Raw genomic sequence first — 21,676 nt, forward strand, 5'->3', positions numbered from 1 at the left:
AATTGGGTTGCTGTGTGGACGGAAGCTCCAATTGTCGAAATAAATGTATGTGCCCAGGTGATCACACGTTACACCTGTGAATAGCCATCTTCGGCAATGTTGGCAACGACTATTATTAATTATTTTGTGATGATGAGAAAAGTGAACTTGAGAATATTAAGTAAAGTAGGGGAGTTGAAGAGGACATGTAGGTGGTAGATAAAGGAAAACAAGGTTTGAATGAGGTTTGAGGTATAACAAGAGCTAGCGAAAGAGGATGTAAGATGCAGGTGCAGTGACGTCATTTGGAGTATATAATGTACAAAATGGCACTCAGTATTTCACTCTTTCCAGAGTGGTGTATGGCAGAGTTTATAGTGTGGTTGCCCATTAAACAGCAGTATCAGAAATGACCTCATTGAAAAAGTTTAAAGATTATTAGAATTCTTCCGTGTTATTTTTCTTTCACCACTAATTAATGTTGAAATTTGAATTCTGAAAAGTAAAAAATCGTGTTCCATTGTGTTGGTGAACATTTTAGGGACAAGCAGATTCATTGTCGGTGACAAAAATGTAAATTGGCTTCAGTTGACATTATGACACAACTGACAAAAATCAGTGTGGCCAATCGATGTTCCAACAGCCATGACGAAGTACAAGATATTTGATTCAAGGAGAACGAGCAGAACTTTTGTCCTCGAAGCAGTGTTCCATGATCCTGCAAATGTGGTCATTTCTGTTGGCACCTGGAAAACCATTTACTTTGATTATTCACCCATATGGCTGTTCAAGCTCAGTTTAAGTACGTACATGTATACATATAAGAGTCAAAAGGTATCATGAAGTACATACCTTGAAGTTAAGTGGTTGTACCTTTTTACTATATATATATTAATATATATATATATATATATATATATATATATATATATATATATATATATATATATATATATATATATATATATATATATATATATATATATATATATATATATATATATATATATATATATATATATATATATATATATATATATATATATATATATATATATATATATATATATATATATATATATATATATATATATATATATATATATATATATATATATATATATATATGTATATATATATATATATATATATATATATATATATATATATATATATATATATATATATATATATATATATATATATATATATATATATATATATATGTATATATATATATATATATATATATATATATATATATATATATATATATATATATGTATATATATATATATATATGTATATATATATATATATATGTATATATATATATATATATATATATATATATATATATATATATATATATATATATATATATATATATATATATATATATAAATATATATATATATATATATATATATATGTGTATATATATGTGTATATATATATATGTATATATATATATATATATAAATATATATATATATATATATATATATAAATATATATATATATGTATATATGTATATATGTATATATATATATATATATATATATATATATATATATATATATATATCATAAATCCCCTAACTTAGTAAGACATTGACGGACAGATCAAGTCCCGTAACAGCAATCGCTGCACGACCTGTTAGCAACAAGCATCGTCTCCCATACAAACGCATTGTCTCTGCCCTGATAAGCACTAGTTAAGCCTCCCCTTGTAGGAAAGGGGAAGGCTTGTACCTATTGCAGAGTTTGTGTCTACAATTAGTGTCCCCAGTTTTTCACGGTACCTCAGAGTTTCTTCGACCCCCTCGGAGTACTAAACCAGCATTTAAGGCGCTGTCACACCTTGACAATTTAGCCAGCAATGGCAACGTATAAAAATGTATGTAAAACGTTGGCACACGCTGAAATTTTGATGTTTTAAAAAAAGTTTTGGTCGTATTCATAACGTGTTGGTCGTATGCATAACATATTAGTAACAGGCACAGAACGTTTCGTTGTCTTATAGATAACTTATACCAACGAATGCTTAGCCTGTTGTCGGCGTTCACAACCTATGCCCAACGATAGTTTAACTTAGGCATAGCGCGCTGCACGTATCGCCGACGAACTCGTGGCGTAGCCTGTTAAAAACCTGCCGCACGCCGCTTTAAATCATAACCGCCTGAAAATTGAAAGTGTGAACCACGCAGTCACACCTTGACGATTTAGCCAGCGTATGCCAACCTATGAAAAATTTGCCGAACCATGCTGGCACACGTCGAATATGGTATGGGTAAGTTGTGTATACGTTAAGAACACGCTGAAAAACGATGAAGTATGCTGTCATATTTCGTGGTACGTCTCGTACGTCGTGAAATTTCAAGCATGCTGAAAATTTTACGACGTACTCGCCGTATGGCTCACACGTTCCGCTACGCTGGGAATAAGTTGTAGGCACGATATGCGATCGTTGACACACGTCGACACACGTTCCTTGTAAGTTACTCATAAGTCGAAACACGTCGAGGTAATGTTTAGCAGACCCGTAACTTATTTTCTCCGTCAAAGCACATTTTCTTTTTTTCTCCTTGGCTCCGTGAAGGCATGTGACGAAATATCTGAAGTTGTTGTTGTTGTTGTTGTTATATTTTTATTTCTTTTAGTCTATCACGAATTTTAAAATGTATTCGGACATTTGCTTTTAAGTTTCGATGTTGAAGTGACAATATCCTCAAACAGAAAATATTCACAGAGGAGGAACTAAGAATAAGACATAAGCAAACTGAAGAGGCAATCGGACGTGACGTAACGGCACGTGACGAAATATCGGAAGTTATTGTTGTTGTGTTTTTTTAAACGCTGCCAATACGCCATTATACGGTAGCGGTAAATTAGAAACACATTCAGTAAGTTCTGTGGTCGTCCGGAAGACGTCAATCAAATACGTCTACATACGTCAATATGCGTTGGAGGTACGTTACACATAGGTTCAAAGCACATTACTCATAGGTTAAAATAAGTTTTGGGTACGCTAAGCATTACCTCGACGTGTTTCGACTTATGAATAACTTACAAGTAACGTGCCTCGACGTGTGTCAACGATCGCATAACGTGCCTACAACACGTTACTCATAGGTTCTAAATAAGTTTCGGGAATGCTAAACATTACCTCGACGTGTTTCAACTTATGAGTAACTTACAAGTAACGTGTGTCAACGATCGCATAACGTGCCTACAACTTATGGCCAGCGTAGCGGAACGTGTGAGTCATACGCTGGCATACGTCGTAAAATTTCAAGCATGCTAAAATTTGAGGACAACCGCAAAGTACAACAATGAAAGCCAGCGTACTACGACGTATAGCAGGGTTTTTCAGCATGCTCTTAACGTATACAAAACTTACCCATAACGTATTCGACGTGTGCCAGCGTTTTAGACAAATTTTTCATAAATCGGCATACGCTGGCTAAATCGTCAAGGTGTGACAGCACCTTAAGGGTTGATTTTATTACTTTTTTGAATTTTTTTTTCTGCCAATGTCAGCTGTATCTCCGATCCAGCTGGGACTTTGGGGGATAACATTTTGCATCAATAATGGGAATAAAAATTTGACATAATTATGTGGTGGGGTGTGAGTCTGGAGGTTGGGATGAGGGAGGGGAAAGGGGCAGGAGGAAGGACCCAGAATTGCCCGGCATCACCAGGTACCCTTGCTTTCACTCCCCTTCCGCCCCTCCTCAACCCCCCCCCCCCACCCATCCTCGCTCCCTCCCCCACCCCTCTCGCCCCCTCCTCACTATCCCCTCCTCCTTACCCCCTCCATCGTCACTTCCCCTCCCTCCACCCACTCCTTCCTCCCCCCTTAGTATTTTTTTTTTGTATACCTTGGTCGAGGCTCGTATGAGAGCAAACACACAACTCACAGCAAGGAGGCATGAGACAAGAGGGGCGGGAGTGGAAGGGACAAAACTGTAGGGAACAGACACATTAGGTGAACTGTGGAAGGGAGAGGGATGGGGATGGGACGGGGAACATGGCGAAGAGAAGATGGACATTTCAGGGACTTTCAGGAAGGAAAGCAGGAGAAATGAAGGAAGTGGGATTGGGTGGATTATCGGGGGTAGAAAAGATCGAGGATTTGGATGGGGGAAGATAAGAGGTGGTGGTGAACAGCTGTTTTGAAAGCCTGGAGGGAAGAATGGGAAAGAATAGAGTGAGGAAGTTTATTCCAAAGGCGGGAAAAAAGAGGAATGAAAGAGTGAAGATGAGCAGTGATTCGTGATTTTGGTAGTTTTACCAGAAGGGGGTTGTTGGCGGACCTTGAGCGCCCTGTGGAAATGTGGTGGGGACAAATCGCAGAGAGAGCAGGGGGGGCAAGGCTGGAGAGGAGTCGGTAGAAGACAGAAAGACCACCGACCAACCTGCGGTGATTGAGTAAGAGGCCCAAAGACTCAGCTTCATTGCGGGAGATGCCGATGATCTTAAATGCCCTGGTTTTGACAGCGTGAAGCCGAGAAAGGTGGGAGGCAGGAGCACCAGCCCAGAGGGGAGAGCAGTACTCCATCAGGCTACGGACAAAAGCTTTGTAAGTGGTCAGGAGCTCAAGAGGGCCGAGGAAGGACTTAGCACGACGGAGGATTCCCAGTCGGCGACTGGCTTTTGAGGCGAGGTTGGAAATGTGACTTTCCCAGGAAAGGTCATGGCAGATAGTGAGACCTAGAAGCTTGAAAGAAAAGACTTCTTCCAGAGGATTGTTGAGAAAGTGGATGGGGGGGTTTTGTAAACGGTCCTTTCGAAGAGACATAGTGAGAGTGTGAGATTTGTCTGGATTGAAAGACATGTTCCACGTGCTGGACCAGCTTGTGATTTTATCCAGATCTGCAGTGAGCGAAGAAGCTGCTGCTTGCCGGTCTGAGGGATGACAGATGGTACGGCAGAGGGTGGAGTCGTCGGCAAAGAGAAATAGAGGATTTTCCAGAGAGTCCGAGAAGTATTCCCATCAATGAAGTGATGGTTGGTATTTGCTAGTATATATGTATACTAACAAGTGTGTGTGTGTGTGTGTGTGTGTGTGTGTGTGTGTGTGTGTGTGTGTGTGTGTGTGTGTGTGTGTGTGTGTGTGTGTGTGTGTGTGTGTGTGTATTTCTCCTCCACAACTCCAAAACCATGAAACCTCGCAGCCTGAAACTTTGCATGCATACTAAGGAAACTCCAAGGAAGTGCATGAGTGAAAATTGGGTGTTTGGGTTTATTAAAAAAGCCCTTTTGAAGATAATTAATGGCCTTATTTCATTATCTTTTATCAGGCGCATCCTTGGCCACCTCACTCTCAATGGGGTCTTAAGGCGCATCCTGGGTTACCTCGCTAAGGTATGAAGCCACCATGTTTTTTTGGCCTGCTCAACCTTCCCTTGACTTAAAACAGGTGGCAACGATTTCTTAAAAATAAAGTTTTTTGGGGTTTCACTTTCCTCACTCAAATTATCGAATGCCTGTTCATCATACCTACAATTCGCTGTTTACATTGCAATGCTTATAAATGCCCGGAGACATAGGCGTTTGTGGCTTTATTTCATTTCCGCGCATGCCATAACCTCGACAATCTCTTAAATTAAGCCAAATTACAAAATTTGAGCTCCAGAATTGAACTTAGCAGCAGTTCCAACTGCTAAAGAAAAGTGTTAATTTCCTGGCAAGGGTCTGCAAAAAGTCCTGGCAAGGGTCTGCAATGTCTGATTGCTCTTTTTCTTGTTTATTTGTTTGTTTGTTTGTCTGCACAGAACTTTGGTGTTTTTCTCCGCAACCGCTTGTCGGATTGAGATGAAATTTTCACCAAAGGTCCGACTACTCATCCAGAATGTTGTAATGATAATTATGACATCATAAGTCATGTGATGTGGCAACCATGTTGGAAAAACAAAAACCTTGGACCTCTATATCTGAAACTGCACCAAAGAAAAAATTGAAACTTGGCACACGGCAAGTACTCCTTATGGGGAATAAGTGTTTTTTATGATGTCATAATTGCATATGTAGAACGCTTTTTGAGGGTCATCTCAGGATAAAATGCGTCCATAGAAAAAAAAAATTGATGACGTCATCGGTCACGTGATTCGGCAGCCTTTTTTTTTAACCTTCCAAAATCTTCTTTGAAGTTACTGATAAGATTGAGGTGAAACTTTACACATATGACCGCCTATCCATGAGGAACAAAAGGTTCACACATTTGGCATCATAGGTCACAGGGTTTAGCAGCCATATTGAATTTACTCTAAAACCAATAAAAAAAAATCTTCTCCAGAACAGCTTGACAAATCGAGGGGAAACTTCACACAAATGTTCCCCCAAGCCATGGGTGTTAAATAATAATTGATCGGTGAAATAGTTTGGCAGCCATATTGGATTGAAGAAAAATATTAAATGTTTTCTCTGGAACTGCTTAATCAATCGATGTGAAACTTCACAGTTATGATGTAGTTGTGATAGGCAATATGTGTTTTAAATTTCAACTTGTCAGACACATGGTCTGGCAGCCAGATTTATTAAAAAAAAAAATTAGTTACAAAAGCCCTTGTTGTGGGTTGAAGGGAGACGCGTTCCAGGTTTGCACCAACACAGGCTTGTGTGTCCGCTGGGTCCCGCCACACCTCGCGACCCTCTCATTAAGTACTTACGGTGGTCTTTTACCCACTGGTAGGAAAACCCTCTGGAGGTAAATGCCAAGCAGAGAGGCAGGAAACCAGTGAGGGATGAACTCCCATTAATTCGCTTGTCAACAAATACAACGACGTTATATAACGATGTAAAACGCCAATGATTCGGGGCTTGGAATCATAGAGACACGTCATCAGCAAGTGGTCATTCATGCACCTCATCACCATCCTCAGCCTATAATTGGTTAAATTTGACCACGATATTGCATTTTTATAATAAAATAAAAAAATTCATTCATTCCTTTTTTCCCACCTTTGGAACAAAATCACACACTCTCTCTTCAATCCCACTCTTCCCTCCAGGTCTTCAAAACAGCTGTTCACCACCATCACTTATCTTCCCCAATCCAAAACCATGATCTTTTCTACCTCCCCCCAGTTAATCCACCCCAAGCCCACTTCCTTCAAATTCCCTGCTTTCCTTCCTAAAAGTCCCTGTCGTGTCGATCTTGTTTACCCCGTGTACCCCACTCAATCCCTCTCCCTTCCACAGATGTCCTCATGTCTGTTCCCCACTAATTTTTTTTCTTCCCTCGTCTCATGATCCCCTTGTGCGTTTCTGTGTTTGCTCTCATATGAACCTTGACAGTGTGTATAAAAAATATAGTAAAAGGTGAGCATGTTCAAAAAGTACTCAAACAATACAAATAATACAATAAAGGTGAGCACGTTCAAAAAGTAAATGGCCATCAAATGGCCCACAGGGATTCAACTTGACCAGCCTCCTACCTCATTACATCCCATTCCCCTGAGTCACCAACTCGTGTTGCTCCTCTGCTCCCATCCACTTGCATACTGGAACTGCACAAAGATATGGGAGACCTGGGCTCGAAAGAACGTTAGATCTTGTCAGGGATCTATTCTACTGGCCAAGGATGCAGCGGTCAGTGATGCTTCTATACTAATAAAAGGCAGTGTGCGTGCGTGTGTGCGTGTGTGTGTGTGTGTGTGTGCGTGTGTGCGTGTGTGCGTGTGTGTGTGTGTGTGCGTGTGTGCGTGTGTGCGTGTGTGTGTGTGTGTGTGTGTGTGTGTGTGTGTGTGTGTGTGTGTGTCGTTGATTGGTCTCGAAATATGGGGTTTCAGAATGTAGAATGGAATGTCCTCCCAGGGTGAGCTCAAAGTATCCACATTCATTTTGGTAAGGGGTCAAGATTCACGGACCAAGGTGAAGTGTTTTTGTATATGCGAGTTTCAGAAGGTGGAATGGATCCCTTCCAGGTCTCAAAGTATCCATTGTCGTGTGTGCTTCGTTGATTGGTATCTACATATGGGGTTTCACAATGTGGAATGGAGTCCTCCAAGGGTGGGCTCAAGTATCCACCTTCATTTCGGTAAGGGGTCACGATTCATGGACAAAGCTGTGAAGTTTTGTTTTCAAAGTTTTGTGCCGAGGGCTCTCTTCAGGATCGGTACTGAGACCAGGACGGCTTGCAACTGTAGTTCGTTTGTAATAATATTCCCAGGGATGGTTTTTAATATCTCTGTGAGGTTCTTCGTCATCATTCCTGTAGTTCCATCTCTCACCGGTACAACTTTAGCATTCTCCAACTTCCAGGATCTTTTCACTTCATGCTTGAGGTCTTAGTAATTTGGTCATTTTCTTGATTTCTGCATTAGTCCAAAATCACCGGTAGTTACATCTCAATTAGCAATGCCTTCTCTTTTTTTTGCACCGAAGTATGATATCTGATCGCAATGCTTTGTTTTCGATGCTCACGCCTGATGGGATCATAAGGTCATACGTGAGCGGCACTTCAATGTTTTCAGTGATTGCTTCTTTTTTTTGCATTGTCGAGGCTCGTATGAGAGCGAACACACAACGCACAGCAAAGGGGGGCATGAGAAAAGACGGGTGGAAGAGGGAAGGACAAAACAGTGGGGAACAGCGACATCAGGAGATCTGTGGAAAAGAGGGATGGGGTGGGGAACACAACAAGGCATACAACATGGACACTTCAGGGACTTTCAGGAAGGAAAGCAGGGAATTTGAAGGAGGTGGCTTTGGGGTGGATTAACAGGGGTAGAAAAGATTGTAGTTTTGGATGGGGGAAGATAAGGAGTGGTGGTGAACAACTGTTTTGAAGGCCGGGAGGGAAGAATGGGATTGAACAGAGTGTGTGAGCTTATTCCAAGGGTGGGGAAAAAGAGGAATGAAAGAGTGAAGGTGAGCAGTGATTTGTGATTTTGGTGGTTTTACGAGAAGGGGGTTGCTGGTGGACCTTGAGCACCCTGCGGAAATATAGGTGGGACTAATTGCAGAAAGAGCAGGGGGAGGGGGGAGACCAGAGAGAAAACGGTAGAAGAAAAAAAAGACCACCAACCTGCCTGCGGTGAGAGAGTGGGAGGCCCAAAGACTCAGCCTCACTGCGTGAGATACCAATGATTCTAAATGCCTTGGTTTCCACAGTGTGAAGCCGAGAAAGGTGAGAGGCAGGATCACCAGCCCAGAGGGGAGAACAGTACTTCAACAGGCTGTGGACGAAAGCTTTGCATGTGGTCAAGAGCTCAGGTGGGCTGAGGAAAGACTTTGCATGATGGAGGATTCCCGGTCGGTGATTGACTTTGGAGGCCAGGTTGGAAATGTGGCTTTCCCAGGAAAGATCATGGCAGATAGTGAGACCCAGAAGATTGAAAGAAAGGACTTCTTCCAGAGGATTGTTGAGAAAGTAGATGGGGGGTGGGGGGGTTCTAAACGGTCCTTTCAGAGAGACATAGTGAGTGTGAGATCTGTCCAGATTGAAAGACATGTTCCACGTGCTCGACCAGTTTGTGATTTTATCCAGATCTGCAGTGAGCGAAGAAGCTGCTGCTAGCCGGTCTGAGGGGTGACAGATAGTACAGCAGAGGGTGGAGTCCTCAGCAAAGAGATAAAGAGGATTTTCCAGAGTCGGAGAGATCATTGATGAAAACCAGACAAAGAACAGGTCCCAGAACTCTGCCTTGAGGAAATCCATCCTGGACAGGAAGAGGGGATGAGAGAACTCCATTTAGGACCACAAGCTGGCTGCGACAGGAGAGGAAGTCTGTGAGCCATGAGTGGAGGTGGCCTTAGATACCACAGGAAGAGAGTTTGGTGAGCAGGGCAGTGTGCCAGACTGTGTCAAAAGCATGTGATATGTCAAGGGATATGGCTCTTATTTCATGTCTGGCATTGAGTACCTCCATCAATTGTTGGCAGAGCAGCAGCAGCAGCAGCATATCTGGTCTGAAATCAAATTGATGATCAGAAAACAAGCCATTGGAGAAGAGGAAGGAATTAATGCCTGAAGCGATGATGGATTCCATAACCTTGCTGATGATTGGGAGAAGGCTGATTGGTCTGTAGTTGCAGGGATGTTTTTGCACCTTTTTATGCAGAGTGGTAATGTTTGCTGATTTCCAAGCAGATGGCAGCTGACCTTGAGCAAATGAGAGGGTGAATAGAACAGAGAGAGGGTGAGCAAGAGCAGAGGAGCAGGTTTTTAGGACATGAGGGCTGATGCCATCTGGACCAGTTGCAGAATCTGAATCGAGGTTTGACAGCAAGCTCTCCACCTTGTCAGAAGAAAAGGACAAAGAGTCCAGGGACAGTTGTGTGTGACTGGTAAGGTGGGTAAAGAAAGCGATGGCTTTCGGACACAAGATTTTGATGCAAACACCAAGTTTAGGCATTCAGCCTTTTCACGTGTGGTATCAGCAGTGCGGCTATTTGAGATAAGGGAGGGGATGGCGGGGGAATATACACCAGAAACATATTTGATTTGACGCCACCAGGATTTTGAGGAGGGAGAGAGGTTTGAGAGTCCAGACTTGAGATTCGAACGATGTTGTTTTCTGGCTCTCCTGGGGGTAGATACACACTTGTTCTGAGCTTTATTGAAGGAACTGAGATTACCCTCAGTTGGGTTTGCTTTCCATGAGGCAAAAGCAAGTTGTTTCAGGACAACTGCCTCGCCACAAGCTTCAGGTAACCATGTAGGTCAACTGGAGGTGGGTGGGTTCGTTCAGTTTTGTTGTGCAGATCACCAATCTAAACAAAATTCACCCTGTACATTCATGAGAACACACCATTGAAATTCCTGCTTGTTTCCATATGCACAAGTTGACACACCCACAGTTATTACCATTTGAAATTACCGCGGTGAAGTGGGCGTGGCATGCTTCTAATCACGGAGGAAACGACCAGGAAACAACAAATCAAGATGGCGGCACCCATGGTTGTCGTGTTATTGAGTGATTTTTGGTCTTTCAACAACCAAATATGTGTTGTTTCATACACTTGGGTGGGGAGGATGATGAGAAAGTGACGCAATTCACGGATAAGAACTGGCGTAAGGTATGTGAGTGTGCGAAGGCTTGGTGCGACGCCACAGATCGTGAAACTATCAACAAATGCCGTTTGCTGGCTGATCAAATTATGAAACTGCTGCCAATGACTGATCCTCCTGTGGCTGCCAGCTGTCACCGGTTCTGCTATGCGTCGTTTTGTAACAAGGATCATATAAAACGCGCTGAAGCCAGGAAAAGGAAATCAGAAGCCAGCACGACTGCAGTTTCTGCTAGAGCCAGTGAGGTGGTGGGTAGACTCGAAGAAGAGGGGCACTCATACCACAAAATACGTAGAAAATCCCTCAGAACCTCTGTAGAAAGGGTGGCTGGCAAATCAGATAGTGTACTGCCAAGAATTTGTATCATATGCCAGAAAAAAGACAAATTCATCCGTGTCAAAGGAAAATCTCAACGTGATCAGTTGTCCCTGGCAGAAACACAGCATGTAGCAAAGCTGAGGGAAACTGCTGAGCAGAGGAGAGATGAACGTGATGTGAGAATAATGACAACTATAAAGGATAAAGACTGTGTGGCGCTGGCAGTTTGTTATCACCGTAAATGTTATTACGAGTATGTGAATGACACAAACCACAGACAGAGTGAAAGTAAACTTCAAACTCAGAAAGTGAACTATGACTCAACATTTGACATTTTCTGTGATAAAGTAATCCAGGTAAGACTCATTGATGGAAAGCAATCTATACATATGAAGAAGTTGTGTGAGATGTTCAATGACCTACTCAAAGTATGCGACGGTCAGGATAAGGCTAACTACCAGGCAACAAGACTGAAGAAAAGACTGCAGGAACAGTACCTAGACATGATTTTCTATCGTCCACCAAAAATGTCTGAGAGCGAAGTGGTGTATATGAAGGACATTGATATTGGTTCCATTGCTCAGGCTGCTGTTGTAGACAATAGCTCTACAACAGAAACAGAGTCAAGTACAGAGGACGAAGCCAGCCAGGGTCCACAGCAGGGTGACTCAGGCCTCAATTTACATGTTCTATACTCGGGAGCACTCATGGTGAGGGATGACCTGAACAAACACCAAAGTGTGGACATTACATGGCCACCACTTGCTCCTGACTTCGACATTTCAAATGCTGAAAGAACCATCTCTGTTGCATTGTACAACCTTGTTGCATGGATAGCGGGCCTGTCAGACGAGCCAACCCTGGAGAAATTTGTGGAACTCCCATGGCATATTCATCTAAAAATGCTCTCTGCTCTTCAAGATGTTGTTTCTATAGCGTCAAGGAGTCAGACGTTTACTCCGAAGTCCTATGCATTGGGCCTGACTGAAACATTGGACTGGTTCTACTCGACTGTTAGGACTGCTCAACAAGCTTGGGCATTGTGACTCAGTCAGTACGACACAGGCATTGGAAACTGCTTTGGCGCTGTTGCAGATTGATCAGGAGGGAAAACTGCCCTCAAACTGCCTCAGAAATGTACCGACAATATTTGTGTATGATAACATCAATTTCAGTGAGGAGACCCTCACCGGTCATGGGACCACTCACCACACCAATGGATTGATGATACAAGAAGCACCCCCTGAGCTGATTCAGCACGCTCGTCCAGTGACTCCAATTAGCCGTCGTCAGCGGTCATTAGTTGATAACACACCACCCATTCTCAAGTATGGTGGCGGGAAAAGGCAAGGGACCATAGCCTTTTACAGTTGTGACATTGACATCAGTCCGTCACAAGAGGATGGGCTATCGCTGGATGTGCTCTATTACACAATGAAAACGGTCCAGAAAACGGACGGGCGGTTGCCGACATGGACTGGGTACAACATCCTCCTTCGTCGGGATGAAGAGTTAACCAAGTCAGCCATCATCTACCTTCCCGTGATCGATGCATCACCCATGGAACTGGACACGGTCCTTCGCCACGGTGACACGGTCCTTCGATATGGCTGATAAACTGGAACATAAAGAAGTAGTTCTAGTCTTCGACCTTGTGATCTACAGTAAGGCGAAAGGAGATTCGTTGGTTGCACCCGGAGTTGACAGAAAGGTTGGTAATTCGTCTCTGCGAATTCCACCAACTCATGAGCTTCCGAGGCATGATCGGCAAAAGATTCAGAGACGCAGATCTGCCTGACCTCATAATAGAGTCTGGTATTGTCGCTCAGCGTTCTGCAAATTCAGCAATAAACGGCCACCACTATAACAGGAGTCTGCGCTGTCACAAGCTCGTCTACGATGCGCGAGGAAGACGATGCTTCCAGGCCTTCATGGACTCCCTCGCAGAGGAGACGCGTGTGCGATTCGAGAGGTGTATAGAGCGTCTCCAGGAAACGTTTCCGTCTCCGTTGTTCGAACAGTTACTGTCATCAGAAGAGGTCTCAGAAATGTTCACACGCTACAGCGACTTCAGACAGCAGCAATGTACAGCGAGCAAAACATTCACATTCTGGTGCTCCTACTTGGAAATGGTGGAGCCAGCACTAGAGCTTATACGGGCAACTCGTACTTCGAACTGGCCGAAACACCTTGCGATCACGAGAGCGTCAATGCCCTGGTACTTTGCGTACCATCACGTAAACTATGCAAGGTACTTACCCGTTTACTGGCTGGAAATGGCCGGACTAGAGCACTCCCACCCAGACACCTATCAAGCGTGCATGGATGGCAAATGGACTGCCCTACGGCATACTCGTTATGGATTGAGTAGTGTTGCGTGTGATCAGATCATAGAGCAGACTTTAAATAGGGACAGCAAGACCAGTGGAGGCATCATTGGTTACACTCAGAAAAGCACAGCTGTGAAGAAGTGGATCCTGTCCCAACCAGCACGTGCGGAAATCGCAAGGAAATGTGAGTCCATGACGGGTATCCACGACGAGCCCCGAACGAGAAAGGATTTGGATGTGTCGAGCTCGAAGAAGAACGAAGCGGTGGTGGTACAAGTGATGGACACAGTACTTCAAATGATTAACCCTTTCTCTGGCGCTCACCTTGAACTCGTCAATATTAGTTCAGGTGTCATCGCAACGCCAGCCACTTCCGCGGACTTCATGAACGCGTATGTTAAGGGAGAGAATGCTGTCGTGCAATTCTTACGTTATCGGCTTCTCTCGGGTGAGGTCCCATTCTTCAGTCCGATTTCGAAGGCCAAATTGGCAACTTTCTCGAAGGCGCGAGGCAAGTCGGCGACTCCCCACCAGCAGATGCCGAAGGTTGAAATTGCGAATGAATGTCATCTTTTCACACGACTGCTGTTGATTGGCGAGAAAAGCAATGCAACACTCCACGATCTGCTCGCATACCCACTGGAGAACATATCTTTCCCGCTGGCATCCGGTGATGGTTCGATTGCTAAGACGGACAAAGCCAAACTCTGCAACCATATACTGAAACTGTGGCCCGATTGCCGTGTGGACGTTCGGCCTATCCAAGGTGCAACAATTGTGGATGGAATGGCCGTTATTCAGGCGATAAAGGCTGGTTCACTGACTAACACTTTCGGCAAACTGGAAGAGATGGTGCTGAACATCGTAGTGGCCAAAGCATGACATAACCAATCTTTGAGACTGGACGTGGTGTTTGATACTTACCCAAGTATCAGCATCAAGTGCCTGTAGCATGCCAGACAAGCGGGCAGGGCGGGCGATCTTCAGGTACGAACCATCTACAGCCGTGATCAAGCCCTTCCAAAACAGTGGGCCAATTATCTCCTGAGCGGTGCCAACAAGGAGGCGTTGATAGAGTTCATCGTCGAATCATGGACGAGAAACATCTCTCCATCAAAACTGGGCGACATGCTGTTGTCCGTCAGTCATGCCGGCAAATGTGAGAAAATCAAGGCGTCGAATGGTGTCATGACTGTGTCGTCAGTACCTGAACTGGAATGTGACCATGAAGAAGCTGACACGAAGCTCCTCCGACATAGCGCTCACGCGGGACAAAATGAAGAGTCGGTGCGCATAGAGAGTTTCGACACTGATGTGTTTGTGTTGGCATTGACTCACTCGAAGTCGATTCGGGCGCGAAATTTCCATCTGGTCACAGGAAGTCCCAAGGACATTATCGTCGTTGACATTAGGAAGCTGAGTAATGCCCTGGAAAGTTATGTCTGCGATTCGTTGATAGGTTTGCACAATTTCACGGGAAGTGATACCACCAGTGCATTCCACGGTAAGGGCAAAACAAGGGCATTTGACTTGATGATGCAGGGTCCCCATCTCATCACCTGTTTCGGGAACATTGGTCGAGAATTCATGCTAGATCAGAATATCATTCACGACCTGGTACAATTCTTCTGTGTTGTGTACAATCAGCCGACCATGAAGAGTGTGGATGAGGCTCGCTACAAGCTATTCTGCAGCCAGTTGCTGGGAGAACAGAAGTTGCCGCCTCCAAGCGACACTCTGATGCTGCATTGCCAAAGAGTGAACTATCAGTCTGCGATCCACCACCACGCAACTGAGAGGTTTATAGAAGCCCCTTCTCCTACATTTCACGGATGGGTGGAACGCAACGGAGCACTGACTGTTCACTGGCTGAGCAAACCACCAGCGCCGAAGGAACTGTTAGAGGCGACGAAATGTAATTGCAAGAAGACGAAATGCGAGACCAACCAGTGTTCTTGCCGGTCAAAAGGACTGTCCTGCACAGAGTGCTGTGGGTGTCAAAACTGCGCCAACGATGAACATACCCGTGCAGAAATGGAACTTATGGATGATGAAAGCGGAACTGACGATGATTCCGACGACGAACTGTGAATGCGGGTGTCACACTGCTTTTGCTGTGGTGATCTACTACACAGTAGTATTCAGGTTGGTTAGCATGTAATAGTGGACTTGAGTTTTGTAATAGCAGCAGTCAAGATCCTAGTTCAGCAACCGCTTCAGAGCAAGAAATACTGGAGTTCTACTACAGTAATCCTCTTGTGGCAGTTCCACTTTTCATCATGCTGAGTCGCGCAGTCTCTTTGTCTTTGATTTAATCCGTAATAACCAATGTAACTGTCTTTAATAGGCGCTGTAACTACCTTTAATAGCCAGTGTGGCTGCCTTTTAAGCAAAAAGTTGCCTTGGTCAACTCGAAGGCCTGTCTGGTCGGTCCAGACGTTTTCGGCCGGTAAAAATATTAACTGCTTTGGTTTACGACCTTTAATAACAGTGAATAGGGCTCTGTATAAATGTATTGTATCATTTTAAGACCTCACAAGAGTTTTCTTTGACATACATATCAGTCTAACCTTGATTCTTCATTTCTGTGTCAAAATCGTGCTTTAATGTTCGGTTTATCTTTAATTGCCAAAAATGACCAAATGTGTCACATCCTCAACGTGGAAACAAGTGGATTTGGACTCAGCGTCTAAAATTCTTTAAGTATGCCAAATTTCATTCAGATTGGTGATCTGCACAACGAAAATCATTTTCTGAAGGTAATAGCGAGTACCTCCACATGGTCTAATGGGAGAGAGGAAGGGTAGGACAACTGAAGACGAGAGGGGATAAATCTGTGCATGAGGGAGAGCAAGTTTCTTTGAAAGAATTCCCAGGACAAGTTGATGTTGGAGAAAGTAGCGATGGGAGATCAGTCTAGAAGTTTGATGGCTGCTTGGAGACCCTGTCAGTCGGCCTGATTGAAATGCCAGACTTGACGGCACTGAGGTGTTTCTCTATTCACAGCCTAAGATATGTCTACTTTGACAAGCACGTGGTCAGAAGAACCGATTGGAGCGGAAGGACAGCAGATATTTTCAATGAGATTTGTCAAAATCAGATCTGGAAGAGATGGAGTACCATTGGTTGAGATCTGGTTGGGAATTTGACCGATTGAGTCATTCCCAATGAGTCACAGAAAGCTTTTGCTGAAATGCCATGACAGGTGAGAGGGGTACCCACACCCAGCCAACTGGCATGATGACAATTGAAGTCACCACATATGAGGAAGAGAGAGTTTGGATGAGAGGATAGAAGGTGGTCCATGTTTTCGGATAGTGAGGTGTAAATGGAGTCATCACTGTTTGGTGGATGGAACAGCACACATATAAACATGAGTTGGGAGTGGAGGGAAGCCGTAGCCAGAGGTATTCCTGTGCATGTGGGGGAGTGAGGGCAGTGCATGAAGAGTGAGGAATAGAGTCTTTGGTGAAGAGAGCAACTCCTCCACCAGGACGAGGCTCAGGTCTGTCATACCGGAGGAGGGAGTAACCAGGGAGAGATACGAAGGAATCAGAGACGTCTTGAGGGAGGAAAGTTTCTGTTAGGCAGATTATGTCTGGTTTGTCAGTGGTAACCTGTATGGAAAGATCTGTCAGGTTTGAGTGAAGGCCCCGGATATTTGAGGTCCACACTGTTAATGAAGAGGGAGGGAGGAGGCTCTGGGTGCAGGGGAAGGGAGGGGGAGGGTAGGACAAGGGAGGAGCAGGGGGGGGGAGGTAAGGAGAATTGTTGAAAGAGTGTGGGGGATTGCAGAAGAGCTAAGGGAGGGGGCCAGATGAGGTGGAGAAAAGGCTCTGTAGTGCTGGGTTAAGGTACAGTGGGGAGTAATAAGAGAGGGGGCAGAAGGCAGTTGAGGATTTGAGGAGGTGGAGTGATGAGATGGAGGAGAGAGGGCATGGGAAAGAGGCAGCTTTGTGAATGAGAGGGGAGGACTTTGAGAAGGGCGAGTGAAGGGGTGAATGGTGGAAGAAGGGTGAGTGGGGAGAGTTGAGAGAGAAAGGTGAGGGGAGAGTTTTTTAGAAAGGTGAGAGGGAAGCTTGGCAGTGGAAGAGTGTGATGGTTGCTTTGAGAGGGAGGGGTGAGAGGGCTGAATTGGGGTTTTTGTGATTTAAACCAAACGGGGGCTTAAAAAAAAATTTCCGTTCAGAAATGCGACAAGACATTTTTTGAGGGATGACATTTTTTTGGTTCATTTTCCCACAAACTTTCTGGAACTGGAATATCAAAGTTTTTACAGATGTGCCAATGGATTACTTTACAAACTCTGTTGTGTCGTTGTGTGTACAGCTGTTCTGACACGTTTTTTCCCGTGTTCGGTCATTAAGCGTCACATCTCATTCTCTTTGCTAACCCCACCTCCACCCCTCATCTGTCCTTTTTTATCCTCCTCTCCCCCACCCTTTTCTCTCACTGCCCCCTCCTTCCTCCCCCCTCCTATGAAAATGCAGCACTCTCCTCCCACATTTCTGTCGCTCTCTCGTTGTGTGTGTGTGTGTGTGTGTGTGTGTGTGTGTGTGTGTGTGTGTGTGTGTGTGTGTGTGTGTGTGTGTGTGTGTGTGTGTGTGTGTGTGTGTGTGTGTGTGTGTGTGTGTGTGTGTGTGTGTGTGTGTGTGTGTGTCTCACACACGCACCCTCCCTCCCGCAGTGAATAGCAACATTTGGTGAGGTGTCGCTCTCCCCACCTCCCCCCTAACTCCTTTCTCCATCCTCTCTACCTCCACTCTCACCCTACACCTGTCTGTCTGTCTGTCTGTCTGTCTGTCTGTCTGTCTGTCTGTCTCTCTCTCTCCCCCCGCCCCACTTTATTGACCCCTCGGCAAAGCGACGGATTGTATTTGCTCGTGCTGAATATAAAGACCATATCTCCCTTTGAATCGCTGTCCATCGACTTCCTGCACCTCAAAACGTGTGAAGGAGGACACGAGTCCATTCTCGTGGTGATGGATAATTTCACCCGATTTACACAGGCCTATGCAACAACCAACAAGTCAGCAAGGACCGTTGCAGACAGGATATTCAGTGACTTTGTGGTGAAGTTTGGTTTTCCCACACAAATCCATCACGATATGGCCCAGTTGAAGCAACAAAGTGGGATTAAAGGCTCCCATGCCACACCATACCACCCTCAAGGGAATGGACAGGTAGAGAGGCTTAACAGGACATTGCTGGCAATGCTGAATACTCTGACTGAAGAACAAAATCAAGATTGGAAGAGCTCATTAGCAAGTGTGGTGAATGCCTATAACTGCACCCGCAATGAAGCAACAGGGTTCTCGCAGTACTTTCTACTCACTGGGAGGTTTCCCAGACTCCCGACAGACCTACTATTTAAGCTTGATATTGGGGGGGGGGGGGGAAGGGCTCTTGTGCTGACTATATTGAGAAGTGGAGGAACAGGATGAGAGATGCATGAGATAGTGAGCAAAACTGCAGCCAAGCAGGCCACTCGGGGAAAACTGCCACATGACAAGAGTCTACAGTGTCGAGCTGCAAGCAGGTGGTCGGGTCTTGGTGAAGAATGATGGTGAGAGGGGAGACCCTGAGAAGATCCGATCCTACTGGGAGGACCAGGTTTACGTTATTGTCAGAAGAAAGACTGCAGATAGCTCAATGTACAAGGAGAGACTTGAAAATGGGAATGGCAGAGCCAGAATCTTCCACCGTAATCTTCTGTTGCCATGTGACTCCCTCCCTGTGGTAGAACCTCAACAGAGACCGCACGGTGGGGAACAGTACAGAGTGAGTGAGTACTCAGGAGAATGGGGAATCGCCACCAAGGTTCCGTTGAGGAAGGGTTGGAGCCAGTTAGTCAGAAGACGAAATCTTTGAGGACCAAGCCAGATGGGGCACAGTTGAGGGACTGGATATCTCAGATCTCAACCCTGACGCCATAGCGTTTCAAGCATGGGGAGGACAGTACAACGACAGCCAAATCCATCTCCATCTCCGATAATCATGCAGAAAGAACTACTGGAAGACTGTGGCCTCAGTGAAGAGGCAGAGAGGTACACCATTGAAGGGCCACAGGAGCCCTTGGAATTGGAGGATGACAAGAAGACACTCCCAATTGCAATTATTCCCCACCAGAGAGACGGATTAAACCCCCACAAACATTGACCCATGAATCATTAGGAAAACCATCTTTGGTGAGAAAGATAGTAAGCACCCAGGAATCCAGGATTCAGCTGGTTGATGGAGACATCGTTAACTGCCCCCCCCCCCAACAGAGACTCACACACTGCATTAGCAGATTGCCCCATGGAAGCAGGAAGGCTCACACTCTTTGAAGAGTTCTCTGGTGGACAAGAGCTGTTCATCCACACAAGGAAGACCAGAGATTGTGTGGTGCTTAAAAAAAAGGAATCAGATTTGCGTACTACCTCATCACAAAGGAGAGTGCTGACCTGAAGTCAATGTGCACCAGCTTTGAGGCAATGAAAAAACACTGCATTGTTCATGGAATAACCAAGGTCTCCATGCCAAAGAATGAATGTGGGCTGGAGAACTTGAATTAGGAAACAGTGCTGAAGATTCTGGAGAAGGTCCTCCAAGGAACTGACACCAATATCTGTCTACTCATGGTAAAACCTTGGGAGTATGTACGAGGGATGGAAGAAGGAACAGTCGTTTGGATGAAGTGAATGTCGGGACGACATTTCTTTTGAGAAGGAGAGTGTTACGAGAAAAACTACCACCCCCATTAAAACTACTACCACCCCATTGAAATTCAGAATAACGATGAGATGAATATTAAAACTCAGAAACCAACCTGAATAATAATAATGATAAGTGGAGATGCAGCCCCTGATCACCTGCTATTAACAACACCGTCGCTCTTACAACACTTGCAGTTGTCGCGAACAATGTGTTGGAATGCGCCAAGCTGGCATCTCATGTTTTGTATCCGATTATTATTCCAGTAAAATAACTCGGAATTGGAATGGTGACTCTGCTCTGATCCATCTACCTCATCACCCTGCACCATCAAACAAGAATAATGTTGGCGTGCAACATAGGCAGAGGCATATCTGGCAACATCGCGATGTTGAAGAGTGCCCTTCTAGTTTCTTCTACTTTTTTGTGCACAAAGTCAAGGCTCATGGAAGAGTGAGTACACTGAACGGATCAGGATGTAACAGGATAACAAAAAAGGGGGGAGGGGGGACACCAACAGCAGAGTTAAAGGACAAGATAGAGGGAGAGTTGGACAAACAATGGGTGTGGGGAAGAATTGGGGGCAGAAAAGGATGCATGGGGTGGACAAGAGGGATACAGAAGGAAACTCTTAGGAGGGAAAAACTGGAAATCTGGAAGGAGGAGGGGTTGGGGAGGTTGTGGGAAGGGTGGAGATAAGTGAGCGTCGAGAAGATGATGGTTTCAGATTGGGGATGATCTGAGATGGTGGCAAAAACCTGGAGGGAAGAATGACATTCAAGAGAATGTGGAAGTTGGTTCCACAGATGGAAAAAAGAGGAACAAATGAGTGGAGTTGAGCAATGATCCTGCATTTAGGTAGTTTCACCAGAAGGGGGTTGATGGTGGACTGTGTGCCCTTCAGAAACCTGGGAGGGGGGGGGGCATGACACCTCATTTTTGTGTCTCCGTGTGTGTGTGTGTGTGTGTGTGTGTGTGTGTGTGTGCGTGTGTGTGTGTGACACATGTGTGACACATATGTGCCTCCACGACAGCAGCAACAACAACCACACTTCATATTTCACTGAATTTTGCATCTTGATTTCGATTCACAGATAGACATGCAATATGTTTGTGAAGTACAACATATGCTCCATTTTGATTATCAAAACCCGAACAGCGAAACGACGGCTAAGCCTGCCTGATGTTGCTCGAAACAAAGTACTAAAACGGAGTCCCTTGCAACTACAGGTATAAAAGTCCAAATATAACACATTGTTTCATGCTCCGTAACGAGCTGAATGCAGGTGCGGTTCCCATCATTGCGAGTGCGGTTTCCATGAGCTCGTGTAAT

At 44.7% G+C, this 21,676-nt stretch overlaps 1 long non-coding RNA gene across 1 annotated transcript in view; it reads right to left on the reverse strand.

Moving 5' to 3' along the window:
* Window positions 1-324: 324 nt before the first annotated feature.
* Window positions 325-21,676, reverse strand: part of LOC147012637 (uncharacterized) — a 67,921-nt gene continuing 46,569 nt past the window's right edge. The window contains exons 3-4 of the long non-coding RNA XR_015051021.1: window positions 7,422-7,493; window positions 325-725 (exon numbers count right to left, since the gene is read on the reverse strand). This is a non-coding gene — a long non-coding RNA (uncharacterized LOC147012637). The remainder of the gene's footprint in view (window positions 726-7,421; window positions 7,494-21,676) is intronic.

Source organism: Eptatretus burgeri, chromosome 14 (assembly GCF_056783735.1).
Source record: "Eptatretus burgeri isolate ZD-2024b chromosome 14, Ebu_testis_v1, whole genome shotgun sequence".
NCBI lineage: Eukaryota > Metazoa > Chordata > Myxini > Myxiniformes > Myxinidae > Eptatretus > Eptatretus burgeri.